The sequence below is a fragment of the Schistocerca nitens genome, chromosome 3, assembly GCF_023898315.1.
Source record: "Schistocerca nitens isolate TAMUIC-IGC-003100 chromosome 3, iqSchNite1.1, whole genome shotgun sequence".
Classification (NCBI taxonomy): domain Eukaryota; kingdom Metazoa; phylum Arthropoda; class Insecta; order Orthoptera; family Acrididae; genus Schistocerca; species Schistocerca nitens.
In genome coordinates this window covers 727,146,173-727,168,188 of record NC_064616.1, presented here as the reverse complement: position 1 = coordinate 727,168,188, position 22,016 = coordinate 727,146,173, and the positions used below count along the sequence as shown (strand labels likewise).

At 45.1% G+C, this 22,016-nt stretch overlaps 1 protein-coding gene and 1 non-coding gene across 2 annotated transcripts in view; both read right to left on the bottom strand.

Annotated features, from left to right (window-relative positions):
- Positions 1-22,016, bottom strand: part of LOC126248701 (uncharacterized) — a 729,031-nt gene that overhangs the window by 377,301 nt on the left and 329,714 nt on the right. The gene's annotated exons all lie outside the window — the stretch shown is intronic.
- Positions 4,802-4,876, bottom strand: Trnat-ugu (transfer RNA threonine (anticodon UGU)). The gene has a single exon. It is a non-coding gene; the product is annotated as a tRNA-Thr (tRNA).

The following is a 22,016-nucleotide window of genomic DNA, read 5'->3' as shown; positions in this document are numbered from 1 at the left end:
CTTGTGCCATAGAGCTGAGAGTTGTAGGGTCCCCCTAAATACACTCCTGGAAATGGAAAAAAGAACACATTGACACCGGTGTGTCAGACCCACCATACTTGCTCCGGACACTGCGAGAGGGCTGTACAAGCAATGATCACACGCACGGCACAGCGGACACACCAGGAACCGCGGTGTTGGCCGTCGAATGGCGCTAGCTGCGCAGCATTTGTGCACCGCCGCCGTCAGTGTCAGCCAGTTTGCCGTGGCATACGGAGCTCCATCGCAGTCTAACACTGGTAGCATGCCGCGACAGCGTGGACGTGAACCGTATGTGCAGTTGACGGACTTTGAGCGAGGGCGTATAGTGGGCATGCGGGAGGCCGGGTGGACGTACCGCCGAATTGCTCAACACGTGGGGCGTGAGGTCTCCACAGTACATCGATGTTGTCGCCAGTGGTCGGCGGAAGGTGCACGTGCCCGTCGACCTGGGACCGGACCGCAGCGACGCACGGATGCACGCCAAGACCGTAGGATCCTACACAGTGCCGTAGGGGACCGCACCGCCACTTCCCAGCAAATTAGGGACACTGTTGCTCCTGGGGTATCGGCGAGGACCATTCGCAACCGTCTCCATGAAGCTGGGCTACGGTCCCGCACACCGTTAGACCGTCTTCCGCTCACGCCCCAACATCGTGCAGCCCGCCTCCAGTGGTGTCGCGACAGGCGTGAATGGAGGGACGAATGGAGACGTGTCGTCTTCAGCGATGAGAGTCGCTTCTGCCTTGGTGCCAATGATGGTCGTATGCGTGTTTGGCGCCGTGCAGGTGAGCGCCACAATCAGGACTGCATACGACCGAGGCACACAGGGCCAACACCCGGCATCATGGTGTGGGGAGCGATCTCCTACACTGGCCGTACACCACTGGTGATCGTCGAGGGGACACTGAATAGTGCACGGTACATAGTCTACCAAATCGTTTATATAGATTGTAGACAGTAGATACCCGCCCACATTTCATGTCGTTTCTCTGAGATGCACTGAAGCTGCAGAGTTTCTCTTTGGCACGGTAGTGTAGAAGGGGACGAAAAATCAGACTCTCAAAATTTCTTTTCTCTTAGAGTGAAACCACTTCGTTACCAAAATTCACTTAGAAAACTTGACATAAAATTTAAACGTGTTTTTCGAACGTTTGCAAAGATTTTTGCGATTTATGAGTGTTTTGTATCACTATTTTGTAATAAATCGGTGTTTTTGATTTACAGTTGTAACATATCGTGTCATATTAGTTCTCTCTTTTAATAGTAGTGTATATCATCTGCATTTATTTAAAAATAACGCAACTGTCGAACTTTCTTAGTAACCATAACCTGAAAAAGGCTTCAGAGATGTAGTAAAACAATAGATATCTCGCTTTTGGCTATAAATTACTGAAATTCCAAAAGACTACTGCTAATATTTGTAGCATATGAAATTCATAAATTAAAATAAAATCATCAAGCTTAATAAAAAGTTATTTGTTTACTATTCTGTAAAATACTGCCCCAGGCATAAACTGTTTACATTTCTGTAAAATATTTCACCAGGCATAACGCAGTCCCGATGTGTTTGCTGTTTTCAGTCAGGGGATGATGACTTGGTTGCAATTCGTAAGCAACTGGAAATGCCGTAACTACTGCCAAGTGATTAGAAGCAGCTGCGAATGGATGTGTTGGGACGTTTACCACTAGCTGTTTACCAAAGGCACCAGAGATACCCAAAGTGCTGTCCTCTCCTGTGGACACTGTCTCTCCTGTAGAAAATACAAGCCCCAACATTATCCTTCCAGTGGCTTGTCAGTGGTGGGTCTAGGTGTGATGATATTGATGATGATGATGTTTGGTTTGTGAGACGCTCAACTGAGCGGTTATCAGCGCCCGTACAAATTTCCAATCTTTACACAGTTCTAGCTCGCCACTTTCACAAACGATGATGAAATGATGAGGACAACACAAAAACCCAGTACCCGATGGAGAAAATCCTCAACCCGCCCGGGAATCGAACCCGGGACCTCGGGATCCAGAGCCACTACACCACGAACTGCGGACGGGTCTAGGAGTCCTGTACAGGTCAGACAGGGACCAGGGAGGACTCAGAGTGTTATACCGATCCCCCTAAGAAAGTTCGAGATGTTCTCTTTGACTGAAACTGAGCCAGTGATACTCACTTCATCTGTTTTGGCGAAACCTGCTTTGTCCCGTGTCAAGAGGAGGCAGACACAAAAGGGTTAATCATCGGCGGTTCAAACGTACTGCGAATAATGGCACCCCTAAGAAATGGCAGCAAGGGATGGGAAGAAACACCAGATACATTCAGTGTGTATGCCTGGAGGCCGAATTCAGCACGTTGAAGAGGCTGTTCCGGCAACCATTGAGGGAACAGAGTGCAACCAACTACAGATTGTTTCGCACGTTGGCACAAACAATGTATGTCACCTGGGCTCTGAGATTGTAGTTAGATCATTCCAGCGACTAACAGAGAGGGCTGAAAGACCAGCATTGCTCAAAGTTTCAACGAAGTTCACAATCTGTAGCATTGGCCCCAGAACAGATCGCAGCCGCCTGGTTCTTAGTCGAGTGGAAGGCTTCAACCAGAGACTCCGAGATCTCTTTGACAAGTTAGTCTGTGACTTCCTAGACTTGTGCCATAGAGCTGAGAGTTGTAGGGTCCCCCTAAATACACTCCTGGAAATGGAAAAAAGAACACATTGACACCGGTGTGTCAGACCCACCATACTTGCTCCGGACACTGCGAGAGGGCTGTACAAGCAATGATCACACGCACGGCACAGCGGACACACCAGGAACCGCGGTGTTGGCCGTCGAATGGCGCTAGCTGCGCAGCATTTGTGCACCGCCGCCGTCAGTGTCAGCCAGTTTGCCGTGGCATACGGAGCTCCATCGCAGTCTAACACTGGTAGCATGCCGCGACAGCGTGGACGTGAACCGTATGTGCAGTTGACGGACTTTGAGCGAGGGCGTATAGTGGGCATGCGGGAGGCCGGGTGGACGTACCGCCGAATTGCTCAACACGTGGGGCGTGAGGTCTCCACAGTACATCGATGTTGTCGCCAGTGGTCGGCGGAAGGTGCACGTGCCCGTCGACCTGGGACCGGACCGCAGCGACGCACGGATGCACGCCAAGACCGTAGGATCCTACACAGTGCCGTAGGGGACCGCACCGCCACTTCCCAGCAAATTAGGGACACTGTTGCTCCTGGGGTATCGGCGAGGACCATTCGCAACCGTCTCCATGAAGCTGGGCTACGGTCCCGCACACCGTTAGACCGTCTTCCGCTCACGCCCCAACATCGTGCAGCCCGCCTCCAGTGGTGTCGCGACAGGCGTGAATGGAGGGACGAATGGAGACGTGTCGTCTTCAGCGATGAGAGTCGCTTCTGCCTTGGTGCCAATGATGGTCGTATGCGTGTTTGGCGCCGTGCAGGTGAGCGCCACAATCAGGACTGCATACGACCGAGGCACACAGGGCCAACACCCGGCATCATGGTGTGGGGAGCGATCTCCTACACTGGCCGTACACCACTGGTGATCGTCGAGGGGACACTGAATAGTGCACGGTACATCCAAACCGTCATCGAACCCATCGTTGTACCATTCCTAGACCGGCAAGGGAACTTGCTGTTCCAACAGGACAATGCACGTCCGCATGTATCCCGTGCCACCCAACGTGCTCTAGAAGGTGTAAGTCAACTACCCTGGCCAGCAAGATCTCCGGATCTGTCCCCCATTGAGCATGTTTGGGACTGGATGAAGCGTCGTCTCACGCGGTCTGCACGTCCAGCACGAACGCTGGTCCAACTGAGGCGCCAGGTGGAAATGGCATGGCAAGCCGTTCCACAGGACTACATCCAGCATCTCTACGATCGTCTCCATGGGAGAATAGCAGCCTGCATTGCTGCGAAAGGTGGATATACACTGTACTAGTGCCGACATTGTGCATGCTCTGTTGCCTGTGTCTATGTGCCTGTGGTTCTGTCAGTGTGATCATGTGATGTATCTGACCCCAGGAATGTGTCAATAAAGTTTCCCCTTCCTGGGACAATGAATTCACGGTGTTCTTATTTCAATTTCCAGGAGTGTAGGTCAGGTATACACTACACGTCAGAGGCAGCTACCCAAGTAGCTGACAGGTTTTTTTTTATTTTTAGATTAGTCGACTATCCACCCAATTCAGATAACGATAGCTGTGGGAAACCCAGAAATATCAGTGAAAGATCCAAAGAAATGTCTCCCGCATGTGGGAGTATCAAAATCCTAGTGGTTCACTGCCGAAGCATTCGTGAGAAAGTGCCAGTGTTTGAAGCGCTGTTAAAGAGCAATGACTCTCACATAATATTAGGCACAGAAAGTTGATAGTAGTAAGATCTTTGGCGTAAATTTAAGCGTATACAGAAAGGATAGGGAAACCGGAAAAGTAAGTGGTGTATTTGTCGTAAGTAGACAAGAAACACAAATCCGTCGAGGTCGAAATTGAAGCTGCATGTGAGATTGTTTGGGCAAAACTCAGTATCAAGGGCTGGCAAGAAATTATAATACGGTCTTTCTATCGACAACGAGATTCTCCTCCTGATGTAATTGAAAACTTTAGAGAAAACCTCAGTTCGCTTGTACGTAAGTTTCCTAATGATACTGCAGTCACTGGAGGAGACTTCAACCGTCCAACAGTGAATTGAAAAATTATAATTTTGTTATGATAATTAAATCAAGATCCTACGCTGCCGACAGGCGTGGATAAACATCAACGGGGACAGTTGAAAATGTGTGCCTCGACCGGGACTCGAACCCGGGACCTCCTGCTTACATGGCAGACGCTCTATCCAACTGAGCCAGCGAGGGCACAGAGGATAGGGCGACTGCAGGGACTTATCCCTTGCACGCACCCCGTGAGACCCACATTCCCAACTTAGTGTCCACACACTACACTCGTAGTGCCCCTGCCCATTACACTCATTACTCGCGGCAGAAAATCTTATTGAGTCTCGTAAGAGTTCGGGCAATACGTGTGCATCCGCACAGAAGAAAGAGGTCAATGGCCGGTTAGCCTGAACTATATATGAAAATGGTATAGTGGCCACACACTACATTCGTAGTGTCCCTGCCCATTACACTCATTACTCGCGGCAGACAATCTTACTGAGTCTCGTAAGAGTTCGGGCAATACGTGTGCATCCGCACAGAAGAAAGAGGTCAATGGCCGGTTAGCCTGAACTATATATGAAAATGGTATCTGTTCTTTCGGACATGTCCGAAAGAACAGATACCTTCTCCACACCAACCATCATTGGTTTCGAAAACAAAAATCATGTAAAACCCAACTCGCTCTTTCCCACGTGACATCCTGAAAGCCATGGATCAAGTCAGTCAGGTAGATGCAATATTTCTCGATTTCCGAAAAACATTTGACTCAGTACCACACCTACGCTTATTATAAAAAGTGCGATCGTATGGGGTATCAAACGAAACATATGACTGGATTGAGGATTTCTTGGTAGGGAGGACACAGCATTTTATCTTAGATGGAGAATCGTCGACAAATGTAGATGTAACTTCTGGCTTACCTCAGGAAAGTGAGTTGGGTCCCCTGCTGTTCATGTTGTATGTTAATGATCTTGCGGAAAATGTTAATAGTAACCACAGACTTTTCGGAAATGATGCAGTTATCTATAACGAAGTACAGTCTGAACGAAGCTGTACAAATCTTCAGTCAGACATTGATAAGATTTCAAAGTGGTGCAATGATTGGTAACTTGTTTTAAATGTTGAAAAATGTGAAATTTTGCACCTCAAAAAAAAAAAAAAAACCAAAAAAAAACAAAAACAAAAAAAAAGAAAAAACGTAGTTTCCTACGAATATAGTATTAGTGAGTCACAGTTGGAATCTATAAACTTATATAGATACTTGGTTGTAACGCTTAGTAGGAGCATGTAGTTGAACGAACACACAAACTCAGTCGCGGGTAAAGCAACTAGCAGACTTCGGTTTATTGGTAGAATAATAGGGAAATGCAATCAGTCTGCAAAGGAGATTGCTTAAAAATTACTGGTGCGACCTATCCTTGAATACTGTGGGACCTGTACCAAATAGGATTTGCAGGGAATATTGAACGCGTACAGAGAAGGATAGCACGAATCGTCACAGGTTTGTTTGAACCATGGGAGTGTATCACTAAGATGCTGAACGTACTAAAGACAGATGGAAACTATACCGAGAAAGTCTTCCGTCAAAGTTTCAAGAACCGGCTTTAAATGATGACTCTACGAGTATACTATAACCTCATACGTATCACTTCCATAGGGATTGCGAGGATAAGATAAGATTTATTACAGCACGCACAGAGGCATTTAAACGATCATTTTATCTACGTTCCAACGTGAATGGCAACGGAGAATGCCCTGATAACTGGTACAGTGGACGTACCCTCCACCATGCATTTCGCAGTGGTTCGCAGAGTATACATATGGATGTAACACTTCCTCAGGGAACACAAGCTATCACTTCTGTTTCACTCGATAACTTCCAGTCAATTACTGTGGACTGTGTCCTTTCTGACAGGAAATTACGAATCCAGTCCATATTCAGCAGGCTTGCAGTCTGATTAGCAGCCGCTTGTGAGGAACGGTGTTAAAAATCTTGAAATATAGAAATATGGAATCAACTAGAAATCCCCTGTCGATAGCACTCATTACTCCGTGTGAATATAGGGCTCATTGTGTTGTCCTAGAATGATATTTTCTGAATCTGTTCTAACTGTGTGTTATTAGATCGTTTTCTTCAGGGTATTTTGTATTGTTCGAACGCAGTATATGTTCCAAAATCTAAGTGTTGGTTGATCACGGTGATATGGGTCTATGATTCAGCGGATTACTCGTATTTTCTTTTTCGTGTATTGATGTGACCTTTGCAACTTTCGTAGAACAAGTGACTGTATATGACTTAAGTATGGCTACCTAACAGATCTGAAGAGTTTTCTTAGAACACTGTTGTAAAAGTGACCTGGCTTGTCTAGGAACATCTGTTTGGATTGCCAATACAAAATAGTGCCAACCACGATAATACGCTGGCTTCTTGTTGGGACTGAGTCCATCAGTATCACTCAGGCTCATTTTTGCAAGTTTTCTGGAGCAGCCACACGTCGGCTCTTACCACTCCAAGCGCCGTGTTGGAAAAAGTGCTGAGAGCCCATGCACTCGCAGTCAGTGGAGTAGTAAGAACCTCTAATACAGATCGTGAAATTTACCCTTCGCGAGACATAAATTACCTTCACAGTGTACGCGATTTTAAGATGAATTACTGGTTCGCAGTCTGCAACTGCATGGTAAGATGCAACCGCCTACAGCCTACAGTCTAGATAGCACACTATGTTCCTCTGTCACTTCTCATGTTGCGCACAACTCTCTATTGCTCGTGTCAACCGCCTAGTGTTTTTCTGGACATCAGAGAAGATATTCTTTCACTTTGCAGCCTATTCTGGCTCTGAGCACTATGGGACTTAACTTCTCAGGTCATCAGTCCCCTAGAACTTAGAACTACTTGAACCTAACTAACCTAAGGACATCACACACATCCATGCCCGAGGCAGGATTCGAACCTGCGACCGTAGCGGTCGCGCGGTTCCAGACTTAAGTGCCATTAACCGCTTGGCCACACCGGCCGGCGCAGCCTATTCTAAACCAACGTCTTTGGTAACCTGTGAAAACTAGTGAACAATAATGATTTCAGTGAAAAATATTCTTGTGAATTTTAACCTTCGACGTACATTCTACACTCCTGGAAATTGAAATAAGAACACCGTGAATTCATTGTCCCAGGAAGGGGAAACTTTATTGACACATTCCTGGGGTCAGATACATCACATGATCACACTGACAGAACCACAGGCACATAGACACAGGCAACAGAGCATGCACAATGTCGGCACTAGTACAGTGTATATCCACCTTTCACAGCAATGCAGGCTGCTATTCTCCCATGGAGACGATCGTAGAGATGCTGGATGTAGTCCTGTGGAACGGCTTGCCATGCCATTTCCACTTGGCGCCTCAGTTGGACCAGCGTTCGTGCTGGACGTGCAGACCGCGTGAGACGACGCTTCATCCAGTCCCAAACATGCTCAATGGGGGACAGATCCGGAGATCTTGCTGGCCAGGGTAGTTGACTTACACCTTCTAGAGCACGTTGGGTGGCACGGGATACTTGAGGACGTGCATTGTCCTGTTGGAACAGCAAGTTCCCTTGCCGGTCTAGGAATGGTACAACGATGGGTTCGATGACGGTTTGGATGTACCGTGCACTATTCAGTGTCCCCTCGACGATCACCAGTGGTGTACAGCCAGTGTAGGAGATCGCTCCCCACACCATGATGCCGGGTGTTGGCCCTGTGTGCCTCGGTCGTATGCAGTCCTGATTGTGGCGATCACCTGCACGGCGCCAAACACGCATACGACCATCATTGGCACCAAGGCAGAAGCGACTCTCATCGCTGAAGACGACACGTCTCCATTCGTCCCTCCATTCACGCCTGTCGCGACACCGCTGGAGGCGGGCTGCACGATGTTGGGGCGTGAGCGGAAGACGGCCTAACGGTGTGCGGGACCGTAGCCCAGCTTCATGGAGACGGTTGCGAATGGTCCTCGCCGATACCCCAGGAGCAACAGTGTCCCTAATTTGCTGGGAAGTGGCGGTGCGGTCCCCTACGGCACTGCGTAGGATCCTACGGTCTTGGCGTGCATCCGTGCGTCGCTGCGGTCCGGTCCCAGGTCGACGGGCACGTGCACCTTCCGCCGACCACTGGCGACAACATCGATGTACTGTGGAGACCTCACGCCCCACGTGTTGAGCAATTCGGCGGTACGTCCACCCGGCCTCCCGCATGCCCACTATACGCCCTCGCTCAAAGTCCGTCAACTGCACATACGGTTCACGTCCACGCTGTCGCGGCATGCTACCAGTGTTAAAGACTGCGATGAAGCTCCGTATGCCACGGCAAACTGCCTGACACTGACGGCGGCGGTGCACAAATGCTGCGCAGCTAGCGCCATTCGACGGCCAACACCGCGGTTCCTGGTGTGTCCGCTGTGCCGTGCGTGTGATCATTGCTTGTACAGCCCTCTCGCAGTGTCCGGAGCAAGTATGGTGGGTCTGACACACCGGTGTCAATGTGTTCTTTTTTCCATTTCCAGGGCTGTATTTGAGTAACCGAGTAAAATTTTTGCTCTTCCCGGTGGTATGATTATACGACCAACCTTAAGGTATGCGCAAGTCCCCATATTAACCTTGATTAATCACTAACAATTTATTGTTTGATTCGCGCCCATTATTAGAGTCGAGTACGACGATTTGGCGGCTACACTAAGCGGACTTTATTTCCCTAGGTTTCACTCGTTTGGGGAATCCGTTGGCTGGTTACGTGTAGCACCACAAAAATTTAATAATGGACAGGAATTTTAACTCTCTGCTCCTTCATGAACACTTATCAAGTTTTTTAACAATTGCTCCTCACCACTGGTTGTAATGACATACTCGTGTTTAAGCGTGTACTTTGAACACAGTTCATGTGAGATCGTATGAATCACATTTTCATTGACGCCAATAAGTTTTTAAACTAATCAAACTCCGTGGACTCTGCATTTCTTTTTTCTTAAAGCGATACGCGGTAAATCGAAACAGCGATTCAAATCGTTCCCATTTGGACAATTAGGCACCTGAAATCAGGCACGAGTTACCTGATGCAGCTGAACTGCAAAATACAATTTTACCGACAAAGAACTACGGGGAAGCACTTATGGCTTCCACTAGTACAGCAATGTGTATTCTTAGTTCTATTGTTTTCATGTCCCACGTGCTAATAAAGCGTTTACCCTAACTATCAACTCAATCTCAATATGCAAGCAAACTCACGCGTCTCGTAAGAACACAGCCCCAAAACCTAAAAGAAGTTGACAATTGTTAAAATTCTGAAAGGAGAGAATCATGAAATTATGTCTCTTTACCTCGCGGCTTCTTTACTCTTGAATTTCGTACGCAGTAAAAGCTATGAGGTGTCTGCCAAGTTTAAAAAGCAAATGATGCAATCAATCTGTGTTGCTTTATTACGCACACAATGTGAGCAAAGGTCTCCGTTACAAACACGCCAGATATGTAATCAACAGTGCGCAGAGCATCCTTTAGCTACTGCAACAGTGTTTAATATACGGTAAACGGTTTCCACAAGGTTATGATATACTGAATACGGAATTTTTTCCCATTGTTCCTGAAGTACGCTGATTAGTTGTTGCGGGATGTTGAGTGAACTGATTTGGCCCGCAACCGACGCTCTAGTTCCTTTTCGAAGCACGAAGCAGTAGTCTTGCTCTTTTGACGAAATGCCGGCAACATGAATTAATAGAGTTGAGAAGTTAGAGCAGATGGAGAATGGAGATTCCTGAATTTAATTACTTTTCATCTAAGATTTGTATCCTCAGTCTTCCAAATGTTCATCTTTTCCAATAATTACTACGGTAAGTGCTACACCTTAATTACTTCTGGTGATAAATAAAGGTGGTCGTGATAAAGTCTTATATCCGAAGGCTGCTTTGATGCTGCTCTCCAAGCTAGTCCACACATTTTGAAATTATCTTCACTTTGCTTTTTTAGTGAGCGAGGATATAAACTGATACTTGATAAAAGGTGTAAATACAGATGCACACGAAGAGGTAAAAATGAGATGGGTAACGCCAGACGTTCAAAGACTCTATCGACGACAGTTTAAGCAGTGCACATAATTTTCTTAGAAACATGGAAGGAAGGAAAAAAAGGATTAGAATATCTCGTGGAAATATTATGATTCTATTAACATTAAACGGTCCATGTATGTTGCCTTAAATGGCTTGCCTTATCGGTTACATGGTTATATTTCTTGTAAACTTCGAAGTTGTATGTGAGAACTGCTCTTAAGGCGTGTGTCTGCATTTTATCTCTCCCTCGCTGAACACAGACATAAATATTTTATTGCCACAATCACATTTTATTCACGTTATCTTACGTACATTGTTAATTAATTATAGAAAATAAATTATTATTTATTACAACGAATCTTATTAACTCAGTTGCTCACATTACAAGTTGTTTACACCGTATTTATAGTGATAGTACTGCTACGATCGAAAATTATCAGTGATATTGAGGTACTCTTCAGGAATGTAATTCTTCTTGACAATATCTCCGAATGCCCGAGCAGAGAACTTCGGTATTCTCTTCCTATTCGGTACAGTATAGTCAATAGCATACAAGCCAAAGTGATAAGAGTAACCTTGGAACCATTCCAAGTTGTCAAGAAGACTCCAAGCCGTGTAACCTATTACGTTACATCCATCGTAACGAATAGCTTTGAGCATTTCTTGCATGTAATTGGCGAGGTAGCCCACTCTACCTGTGTCGTGAAGTCTCCCGTCGTCGGCGAGGCCGTTTTCCGTAACAAGAACCGGTATATTGTTGTACTTCTCCTTGACCCAGTTGAGGATTTTGCGGAATCCCCAGGGAACCACCCTGAAGAACTGGGACCTCGTCTGTGGCCACGTCGGATGGAAGAACATGCTGACTCCGCTATCACGCAACCGAGATGGATACGGGCCAGTTTCATTCATCGTGGCGAGCTTGGTAGTGTAGTGATTGAGGCCGAAGAAATCTGCAGAGCCTTGAATAAACTTCACCCATCGTTTGGTGAAGTATGGCAGTCTGGAGCGGGTTCTGCCCTCCTTTTGGCTGTTGTAGTCAATCCTGCTGCGCATTTCTTCAGGATAATCTCCTTTCTTACTGTAAATAGGGTTGGCGAACCACCCCACCAGAAACTGTAGACCCAGATTGGACGCTTCTTCATCCAGCGGTGAAGTCGACTGCGGCTCGAACCACATTGTGTAAAGTGTAATTCCTATTTTTCCTTTCTGCGATTCGTAGAAATTCTTCTTGTACAAGTGATAGACTCTGGCGTGAGCTTTTATGATGGTGTGTGCGCAGAGATAGTCTCCCAAGCCGTGGACACTCAATTTGGGAGCAGTGAGGCGTGCGTCGGCGTACCCTGCACAAACATTGGACGGCTCGTTGAATGTGATCCACCATTTGACGCGGTCTCCGAACAGTTTGAAGAGTATGGCTGCGTAGTCGACGAAATAATCGGCGATGAGAGGATTTGGCCAACCACCAAGGTCCTGCATGACTTGTGGCAGGTCCCAGTGGAACATCGTGACGACCGGGGTGACGTTGTGGCGCAGCAGTTCGTCTATGAGGTTGTTGTAGTACCGGATGCCGTCCTCGTTGACCTGGTCCGTAGTGCCGTCGGGTAGCATCCGAGGCCAGGAGATCGAGAAGCGGTAGTGCTTCAGGCCCATGGCGACGACTGCTGCGACGTCTTGCTTGTACTGGTGGTAGGAGTCGGGCCCTACGTCACCCGTGTCACCCCCTTTGAACCAGTCGGGATGCTCGTGCGCCACGTGATCCCAGACGCTCTCGCCCTTGTGGCTAGCATTCCAGCCGCCCTCTATCTGGTACGCGGCGGTAGCCGCACCCAGCATGAAGCCCTGTGGGAAGCGCAGCTCCTCGTGTGCCGCCACCGCTACCGCCCCCGCCACCACCACCCCCACCAACACGAGGCACAACGGTGCCGCCGCTGCACACCGGAGCATGTTTCTGCTGACTCCACGGCAGCGCGCTGCCTTTTATGAGACCACACGTTTACATTTTACGTTCCGCGCTATCACGTACGTCTACCACGGAATGTGTCAGTATCATTTATCATATTTTGCCAAGGATAAATCTGCCGAATTGTCCTTACCGTTCGCACGTACTGCGGCGGTTTATGAAACACTTATCCGGGAGCGCGAACAGCTGCGGCGTGCTGGCTAGATCGCAGACGTCCCATTGTCTGAGGGCACTGCATAGAAGACACACACGAGGTTAGATCCAATGGCGATGTCATATTCCCTTTATGTTAGTGCTGCATTGTGTTTTTCACTTCACGCTATGTTATACGACTATAGGCCTTCAGCGAAAAACAAGTTCGTTCATTTCAAAGTTTTACTCTGGATACGCTTGTTAATTGATTGCTTATAGACTACTACAGTCCTTAATTACAAAGATGCACCAGAATAGACGCTTATAAAAGTTAATCTTTATTAACGACAGACTGTTTCGGCATTTATAGCCATTGTAAAGTACCTGCGAATACAATTTTGGTGGGACCGTGTATAAATGTGAATGTCATTTATATTAAAGTGACTGTATTGCACTCACGTCTAGAATGATGTGACGTCCATATTACGTTGTTAGTGAACTGTCTTATAGCTGTCAATGCTTTTATTAGATAGTAAATGATGTAAATATGTGGAAAATAATACGTTAGTTATGGTTTGACAGCAGTTTGACAGTTCTGCTCTTACGAGTCATATGTTTTCAAAGGTTAAACAGATGAACAGCGATATTATTTTACTAACTACATTTTCTCACGATTATCTTTGGTTGTTGCATGTGTTGTCTTCGATTTATCGTTTTTCGTTTCCTAATAGTTCAGTAAAGCATTTGGGGGAGTATTTGTGTCTAAATTCTGTCTGCTTGTTTAATATTTCTTGTGGGTATTTCCTCGTGTGTGTATATATAGATTTTCATTTCTTCAAGAATTCTATCGTTAATAAAGATTAATTATTATAAGCAGCTATTCTGATGAATCTTTCTAATAATCATGTCATTATCTGACATATGTTATGCCGGTGGCTCTAAAGAAGAGAAATTGTTTACGGATGCTCTGTTCCTTTTATCTGGTCTTTAGTTCAACTTTCAGTCAGTTTTCATTATTACGAAGAATATTTGCAAAAGATGTAGAGCATGTGCTCAACAACGTAAAGGAGAGGAAGTTCTTGCTGTTTATGTGAGGTAAATTGATCTCATTACTTCAGTTCTCAATTCTATAACTCGGTGTTAATCAGACTAGAATACTAGAGGTTTGAGGTTCCAACACAGCTCAGTCCTTCGACTTATTTCTCATTTACTGTTCTTTAACCTCAGGAAATTACCGTTAAATGTGTAAGTCCACGTTAAATTGTAGCTCCCCTGTAACGGGCTGGGTAAGTTAGTTCGAAGACCGGATGAAGGAAATGGCATACCAGCACCAATAGGGCTATACCTATTAAACTAATCGCGATAAATACGTTTCGCTGAGAGAGTTACAAATTTTTTTGTAAATGTGTGTTTGTTTATCTGTCTATGTTGTGCATTAAAATAATAATTTCTTACAACTCGTTGTAACTTGATAGATAGCTGAATGGATAAATTGCGGAAGTTATTAATAATGATAATAGTAACAATAATAATAATAGATTAAAATGTGTTCACATTAAGCCTAATTGGAAATCTCTCGGTCACTGAAGCAGCTTAGACTACAATGATATCAGAAGGTTACTGAAAGGGAACCGGTAATAACTGTCTTGATTATTTTTTCTTTTCCACGTATGTTTCGTGTTGCATTGCTAGGGGTTTTTCTCTAATTATTTTCAGTTTCATTGGGAATAAATGCAGGCAAATTTCACTTACGTAATTGTTTTAATAAAGGTAGTGACAGTACTATAGCCTTGTAACTTTATCGCAAGTTTACCTTTATTACAGATGCACTACATGAACACTACATTATTAATTCCAAGTTTGCAGTTCAGTTTGTTTAGTAATGAATCAGTATAGCTTCGTTCAGTTCCACGAATATCTCTGTGTTTCAAGTGGTCTCTCTAATTCCAAAGTAAGAAGACAAGTTATATTTTAACATGTCACAGATATCGAATCGATAAGTGTGGGAAAGGAACTCGTCGAACCTCTTCTACATAGAAACATCCAGCTCGCGACTGAAATAATTTAATAAAACCATAAAAATCTAAATCAGAGTAGGCAGATGAAGATCTCATCCCAGCTGCTCACAATTACGAGCTCCGTGTTCATAACGAAGACCCACAGCGCTCAGTTTCTCTTTTATTCCAAATCTAGTAATTACACGTGCGTTTGATGATGCAACGGTTTCATTAAGAGCGGCCAAATATTAATTAAACCCTCGTCAAATAAAATGAAATCAAGTTCAAAATGCAATTATGTTAATAACTACCGAAGTGAATAATTTAGACAAACATTATGAAGTGTGTGATGTCTTCCTTTGCACTATCATATTAAGTTACATGAAAGTATGTATATACGACTGACATTAAAATAGTGAGGAAACTGCGCATGTGTGAAAATCGCAACAGTCAGGAAAATGGGCGGAATGAATCCAACTGATGTGATGTGTAGAAGAATGTACCACCAATAAGTGATTAAAATGCGAAGAACTAGCGTACACGTGGGCAGGCACTTTATATAGTAAGTTACATATGTATTTCCTCGCTAAGACCAATGCGCAACAAGAGTGGCGTATTGTCATAAGAGGGTACATGTTCCGGGTTTTCTGCACACACAGTTTTGCTGCGGTACAGATAACAGGTGAATAACAGAGAGCGATTGAAATGTACGGCAACGGGAAAGGTGCCCAAAAGTTAAAATATGTGGTATGGTATGACTCTTGTAGGCAAAACGTCTAAATTTTACAAAGATTCACTGTGAAACTGTCGCGGTATAGGGACCAAATGCAATGTCACATCCAGCTGTAGTGAAATGGTGCCGACAATTTGATCAAGTCCACCTAGACGTGGATGATGCTGACCGAGAAGGAAGGAAAACCTTGCACCATGCGAGTTACATGTTTTCGACAAGCTGCAACACCGAAAATGCAAATAAAATACATTCTGCATCATCCAAAGTTTTTCGCCGTTTAATATCCGTTGGTAGCTTGTACTGTACTTCTGATTGTGGATATCTGAGCTTTATTACAGAAACTATAGTTAATATGTAATGGATGTAACAGTGCATTTATTTCTGACTGTATATAACTGATTGTAATTATTGCTGGGCAGTAGCTAAGGGAACTTTATTTTAATGTATCGAAAGCAAAGACGAAGTGGCAGTAACTGTGCCGTTGTTTATTTTTGTGTAAGGAGAGTCTCTGTGGCGCTGCAAGCAGAGAGGAAGCCAGAGCAGCTTGAGTGACGAAAGAGTGCGGAAGCGTTTGTTGGGCGCTCCCGGAGACACGGTGTGCAGCTATGATTGCGCCAGTGTTTGAGCACCTAATCGTTAACTCGCGAGTATTGAGAGCACCGTAGTAGCGGACAGGCAGAGTAAGTTGCAATTCTAACTATTGTCTGTTCCACAATTATCTGTGGCTCTGGAGACTCTGGAGACGATTGGGTTCTCAACCAGCAGAAGCAGCAACTGCGGCTGTTCGGCATTGTCGTCGGCTACATTCTTAGTCGTCCGCACAGCTACAACATCGTAAGAGTGTTACCCGAAAAAAAAAAAAAAAAAAAAAACTTGCAGAGGCATTTCCCAGTGGGATTTCTTTCACAAAGTATGACTAACTTGGAGGAACGAACGTTCCTAATTATTGGAAAGAAGCACAGGTCATTCTTGTTCCCGAGAAGGGTAGTCGAACAGACGCATAAAACTATAGACCTATGTTGTAGAATTTTGGAAAATATTTTATGCTCGCGTATTATGACATTTATGAAGACTGAAAATCTCCTCGGTAGGAACCTACGTGGGTTCCGAAAACAACAGCTCGCTCTGCTCGCCCACTGGACCCAGAAAGCAGTAGATAATGGCGCCCAGGTAGGTGCCGTACACTTGACTTCCGGAAGGCATTCGATACAGTTCCACACAGCGGCCTACCGAACAAAATACTAGCATACAGAATATCAGATCATCCGTGTGGCTGGATTGAAGGGTTTTTTATGAAATAGCGCACAACATGTAATTCTCAGCGGAGAAGTGTCTGCAGACGTAAAAGTAACTTCGGGCGTGCCTGCGGGGACTGTTATAGGACTATTACTTTTCACTATATACAGGATGGTCCATTGATAGTGACCGGGCCAAATATCTCACGACATAAGCATCAAACGAAAAAACTACAAACAACGAAAATCGTCTAGCTTGAAAGGGGAAACCAGATGGCGTTATGGTTGGCCCGCTAGATGGCGCTGCCATAGGTCAAACGGATATCAACTTCGTTTTTTAAATAGGAACCCCCATTTTTATTACATATTCGTGTAGTACGTAAAGAAATATGAATGTTTTAGTTGGACCACTTTTTTCGCTTTGTGATAGATGGCGCTGTAACAGTCACAAACGTATAAGTACGTGGTATCACGTAACATTCCGCCAGTGCGGACGTTTTTGCTTCGTGATACATTACCCGTGTTAAAATGGACCGTTTACCAATTGCGGAAAAGGTCGATATCGTGTTGATGTATGGCCATTGTGATCAAAATGCCCAACGGGCGTGTGCTATGTATGCTGCCCGGTATCCTGGACGACATCATCCAAGTGTCCGGACCGTTCGCCGGATAGTTACGTTATTTAAGGAAACAGGAAGTGTTCAGCCATATGTGAAACGTCAACCACGACCTGCAACAAATGATGATGCCAAGTAGGTGTTTTAGCTGCTGTCGCGGCTAATCCGCACATCAGTAGCACACAAATTGCGCGAGAATCGGGAATCAAAAACTTCGGTGTTGAGAATGCTACATCGACATCGATTGCACCCGTACCATATTTATATGCACCAGGAATTGCATGGCGACGGCTTTGAACGTCGTGTACAGTTCTGCCACTGCGCACAAGAGAAATTACGGAACGATGACAAATTTTTTGCACGCGTTCTATTTAGCGACGAAGCGTCATTCACCAATAGCGGTAACGTAAACAGGCATAATATGCACTATTGGGCAACGGAAAATCCACGATGGCTGCGACAAGTGGAACATCAGCGACCTTGGCGGGTTAATGTATGTTGCAGCATTATGGGAGGAAGGATAATTGGCCCCATTTTATCGATGGCAATCTAAATGGTGCAATGTATGCTGATTTCCTACGTAATGTTCTACCGATGTTACTACAAGATGTTTCACAGCATGACAGAATGGCGATGTACTTCCAACATGATGGATGTCCGGCACATAGCTCGCGTGCGGTTGAAGTGATACTGAATAGCATATTTCATGATTGAATTGGTCGCCGAAGCAGCATACCATGGCCCGCACGTCCACCGGATCTGACGTCCCCGGATTTCTTTCTGTAGGGAAAGTTGAAGGATATCTGCTATCGTGATCCACCGACAACGCCTGACAACATGCGTCAGCGCATTGTCAATGCAAATGCGAATATTACGGAAGGCGAGCTACTCGCTGTTGAGAGGAATGTCGTTACACGTGTTGCTAAATGCATTGAGGTTGACGGACATCATTTTGAGCATTTATTGCATTAATGTGGTATTTACAGGTAACCACGCTGTAACAGCATGCGTTCTCAGAAATGTTAAGTTCACAAAGGTACATATATCACACTGGAACAACCGTAATAAAATGTTCAAACGTACCTACGTTCTGTATTTTAATTTAAAAAACCTACCTGTTACGAACTGTTCGTCTAAAATTGTGAGCCATATGTTTGTGGCTATTAGAGCGCCATCTATCACAAAGCGAAAAAAGTGGTCCGACTAAAACATTCATATTTCTTTACGTACTTCACGAATATGTAATAAAAAATGGGAGTTCCTATTTAAAAAACGCAGTTGATATCCGTTTGACCTATGGCAGCGCCATCTAGCGGGCCAACCATAGCGCCATCTGGTTTCCCCCTTCAAGCTAGACAAGTTTCGTTCTTTGTAGTTTTGTCGTTTGACGCTTATTTCGTGAGATATTTGGCCCGGTCACGATCAATGGACCACCCTGTATACAAATGATCTAGTAGATGATGTCGAAAGTTCCAAGAGACTTTTCGCTGATGATACTGTTATATACAGAGACGTCGCGACGCTATAGAACTGTAGTGAAACCCGAGAAGACCAGCAAAGGAACGACCCTTGGGGAGGGAGTGGCAATTGACCATCAACGTAACGAATGTAACGCATTGCGAATAGATAGAAATAAAGACCCTTTACTTTATGATTACGCAACTGGAGAACAATCACTGGAAGCAGTTACTTCCATACAATATTTAGTAGTATTCATACGAAACGATTTGAAGTGGAACGACCACATAAGATTAATCACGAGTAAGGCAGATGCCAGACAGTCCTCAGGAAATGTAGTCCATCAAAAAATGAAGCTACTTACAAAACACTCTTTCGACCAATACTTGAATATTGCTCATCAGTATTCGATCGGTAAGATAGGACTGATAAGGGAATTAGAAAAGCTCCAAAGAAGATCAGCACGTTTCATTAGAGGTTTATTTAGTAAGCGCGAAAGCTTCACGCAGTTGCTCAGCCAACTCCGGTGGCAGAAGCTGCTAGGGAGGCGTTCTGCATCACGGTATGGTCTACTCTTAAAGTTCAGAGAGTGTAGGTTCCTAGAAGAGTCAGTCAATAGACTGCGTCCTCCTTCACCAAAATATCATCGAGGTAAAACTGGATAGATTGTAGCCGACACGGAGGCTTACCACCAATCGTTCTTATAGTGAACCATATGCGACTGCAACAGGCAACGGGGGAAGTGTCGCTAGTACACAAGGTACCCTCCACCATACACTGTAAGGTGGCTTGCGGTGTGTAGATGTAGATGAAATGTTCGTGTTAGGTGTTACCGGACATGTCGGAGAAAATGGGCTGGTGCTTCTTCATGCATGCACCACATTCAGCCCTTGCTGGAATGGTACCTCCTCAAGCAGGACAAAGAAGTCGTTCTGTTTGGCAATATGGAAGCTCCTATTAGTCTATAGCCAATAATTCCTGCCCACATATTAATAGAAAATAGACGCTGGATTGCTTCTTCAGTTGCGTGTAGATTTCCATCAGCCCTCACAAGTTTATTATAAAAATTGATAATCCCATCTCCCGTGAAATTGGGCTCGTCTGTGAGCAGTATCCTTGTTCTAAAAAGTGGATCTTCACTACATCTTTCCAAACAGCCATTGGCAGAAATACATTCTGACAGGCTGATCTTGTGACAAAAGGACTTGGACACGCTGAATATGATGAAGGTGTACTGTTAATGCAGGACTCCTAGACTACATGATGACTAACCCCGATAGGTGCTGAAATTCTACGTAGATCTTCTTCCATTCGTTGCAGTACTCGCTCCTTCACAACAGGAGTACGAATGGGAATGCTGCGAGGTCTGCCACGATCCGACGTTGTTGGAGGTACGGAGTCAGAGCCTGCTGGTCGCTGGGAAAGACGGCAAAATAATTGTGCCGCTGATACCCTGTTTTCTAGATATTTTTCCTCATACAGCACAAGGGCTCGACAGTTGATTCCATTTGCCAGACCGTAATAGAAGATCATGCATACCATTCCCCACGTGGAATAATAAGCTTCCATCTTGCTGGTAAGTCCAAAGATGAAATTGCAGTCTAAAACTATTTCACAAAATTATCAAAACACAACCTGGCACGATTAGAACTATTGTATGCGCTGCACTTACCGAGAACTGTGAATACTGTTTCCAGTAACAACAAATGGTTCAAATGGCTCTGAGCACTATGGGACTCAACTGCTGAGGTCATTAGTCCCCTAGAACTTAGAACTAGTTAAACCTAACTAACCTAAGGACATCACAAACATCCATGCCCGAGGCAGGATTCGAACCTGCGACCGTAGCGGTTTTGCGGTTCCAGACTGCAGCGCCTTTAACCGCACGGCCACTTCGGCCGGCCCAGTAACAACACTAACAGATTTTACTGTATACTGTATCCATGGATAATAACAGAAGAATGTGTCCTCACTTGTTTACTGCAGTCTGTAGATAGTTCGTAATAGCAAAGAGCTTGCAGCAGAAGATATAGCAGCGAAGCTGAAAACGTGCTCATAGCTCTTAAGTTATGCGTTTTAGAGCCCATGTTTAGGGACATCTTTGTTTTTTTTTTGTCCATATTATCGTCTCAAAATATGGAATACTGTTTTTAAAACCCTGTATACGCATATACACATCTTAAATATGGACAAAATATAAAGACCATCGATCATAGACAACTGCACACCAGAATTTTCCAACCACCACAACGCCAATGGCAAAGACTTAGAAAAAGACTTAGAAAAGTGTTCCATGACTCACGAGGTCGGGCTAAATCAAAAAAATGGTTCAAATGGCTCTGAGTACTACGGGACTTAACATCTGAGGTCATCAGTCCCCTAGAACTTAGAACTACTTAAACCTAACTAACCTAAGGACATTACACACATCCATGCCCGAGGCAGGATTGGAACCTGCGACCGTAGCGGTAGCGCGGTTCCGGACTAAAGAGGCTAGAACCGCTCGGCCGTCGCGAGGTCGGGCATCGACACTCGTTGCTGAAGATCAACCTCTATAAATTAGTATTCCTTCTTGTGACACGAGAACGAATTCAGCTAGGTTATTTACAGACAGTCCATTCTGACATGAGGCGATGAGGGTTTCCCTCTTCCATGTATCATCTGCATTTAAGGATGCTGGATTCTAGCACGCTACGTTTATTCTGTCGTTTGGTAGTGCTGTGAGTACCTCAGTTGTTTTTCAGAAACTCTTTCAGGATTTCAGTCGTGCACGTGCTTGCTCGTAACTTAATAGAATAGAGGATGAGCTTCAGATGTAATTGATTTCATCTTTTACTTTCGGACTGTTACGTCTCGTCGAACACCAGGACAAAAAATTCCAGCGAGACTATAACTTTCTCCGAAGGGTTGTGACGTAGACATCTGTAATCATGTTGCATGTCTCATTGGTAGCCTCATCCACGGCTTTGGTGTGGTAGGATGTAAACGACACAGGGTATGTATACTCAGTTTCAGAGTAGCACAGAGCAAGTGCAGAAGATCTCACACTTCGGAAGACACTGAAGGAACCTTCCCAAAGACTGCTAAAATATTATCTCCCGGTAGTTCTCTAGATACGGTGACCCAACGGCC